This window comes from Octodon degus, unplaced genomic scaffold, assembly GCF_000260255.1.
Source record: "Octodon degus isolate 3935 unplaced genomic scaffold, OctDeg1.0 scaffold00004, whole genome shotgun sequence".
Lineage (NCBI taxonomy): Eukaryota > Metazoa > Chordata > Mammalia > Rodentia > Octodontidae > Octodon > Octodon degus.
Genome location: NW_004524580.1, coordinates 28,230,025 through 28,232,021, shown reverse-complemented (window position 1 = coordinate 28,232,021; position 1,997 = coordinate 28,230,025). Strand labels below are relative to the sequence as shown.

The following is a 1,997-nucleotide window of genomic DNA, read 5'->3' as shown; positions in this document are numbered from 1 at the left end:
GATTGGATTTGAAACTGTCTCATTGCTATCTGTTTATCAATAAAACTTTGAAAAAAAAAACTGGCACTCCCCCCAAAGAACACACACACACACACACACCCGATGAATAGTTGAACAGTTACATGATGCAGGAACAACTCCAAAAACACGCAGCCATCTTATCTTTGACAATGGGACCAAACACATTCACTGAGAGAAAGCCTTTTGAATACATGGTGCCAGAAAAACTGGCTTTTGACATGCTGAAAACTCAATTTAGACCCATATAGTTCATTATGCATTAAACTAAAATTTAGCGGATCAAAGATCTAAATATTAAAACAGAAACATTAAATTTGCTGGAAGAGAGAATAGGTAGAACTCTTGAAGATATTGGTGTAGGCTAATTCATGAAAGAAACCTCAATTGCATGGGAAATACAAAATCAATAACTGAGATTTCATCTTACTAAAAAGCTTTTGTATTACAAAAGAAATCAACTGTTACGGTCTCTCATGCAGTCATGGGTGGTGGACTTTTTGGAGGCTGCTGAATTTATAGAGCTTGTAATTGATTCAGTCTAATGCTGGGATTAAGGGTATGATGCTTGTAAATAGGATCACAAGTCCACTTCTTGTACAGCAATTAACCACTAAGAAGAATATATGCAGTGTATTATTTGTTGAAACTGTACTTCCGATTGGATTTGAAACTGTCTCATTGCTATCTGTTTATCAATAAAACTTTGAAAAAAAAGAAAACTGGCACTCCCCCCAAAGAACAAACACACACACACACACACACACACACACACACACACACACACCCGATGAATAGTTGATGAATAGTTGTATGCAGGGCAGGTAGCCTGCATACAATACAGTGAGGAGTGAGGCTTGTTCTCTTCTCCTTTGCTTGCTTTTGTTGTTTTTCACTCCCTTGGAAAATAGCATGTATGGCTGCCCCTCTACCACACCACTCTGCCTTAGACCCAGCTGATTATGGACTGAAACCTCTACAAACTGTGACCTAAATAGGTCTTTTCTCCTTCAATCTTGGGTGCCAAATATTCTGTTTTAGCAGCAAGAGAAAAGTAACTAAGAATTTGATACAAGCAGTGGGGTCATTGCTCTGATCACAGTTGACTTTGTGCTTCAGAATCCTTTGGGAATGGCTTGCCTGAAGAATTTGGAAAGGTTCAAAGTTACTGTCTGAAAAAAGTAGATTTGGAATGCCTTGGACTCTACTGTGTAAGAGATTCTGGTCTAAGCTCAGAAGACCAGAGGGCTGCTAGAAATGTTGTGGGTAATGACCAGGTGTGGGTGGTTTCTGTTGAGAAGAAAGACTGCATTGGGTGCTGAACTCCATTTGATGTGTGCTGTGGCTTGGCAGAAAGTTTGTCTGCATTTTCCTCGTGTCAGAGACTTTGAGACTAAGATTAATGATGGTGGACTAATTAATTTGACAGAAGACATTTGCAGTCTAGTGTTGAAGCGGTAGCATGGTCACTGTGGGGGTTCTTAGCCATATTTATGTTGAGAATGAAAAGTACAGAGCCTGGCAGAATGATTTAAAACATGAGCATAATGCTTTTATTAAGTTTCTGGTATGACCAGTTGCCTTAGTTTATAGCAACTTTATTTATGATTTAAAGCTGAATGTATTTTCTAAGGAATTGACCAAAGGGTTTTTTTTTTTTTTTTTAATTCCTTAGCAAACCCTTAGTTCCACCGCAGGCCAATCGCATAAGTGTCATAGTACATAGTAACTGAAGTTACTCTTTTGAAGATTCTTATCTAACCAGTACTTTTAAAGGAGAATAAGAAAACAAAGACCTTCTCAAATGCAGTCATCCTAACAAATGTTTTTGTGTATTACATTTCAAATGTTAACCTTACATATGAACATTGCAGAGGTTTTTTTTTTTCTTTTCAAAGTTTTATTGATAAACATATAGCAATGAGACAGTTTCAAATCAAATCGAAAGTACAGTTTCAACAAATAATACACTGCATACA

At 37.2% G+C, this 1,997-nt stretch overlaps 1 protein-coding gene and 1 pseudogene across 5 annotated transcripts in view; both read left to right on the top strand.

Moving 5' to 3' along the window:
• Positions 1–1,997, top strand: part of Anks1b (ankyrin repeat and sterile alpha motif domain containing 1B) — a 1,319,834-nt gene that overhangs the window by 306,257 nt on the left and 1,011,580 nt on the right. The window lies entirely within an intron of this gene.
• LOC105742314 overlaps positions 1,481–1,997 on the top strand; it is a 21,047-nt pseudogene continuing 20,530 nt past the window's right edge.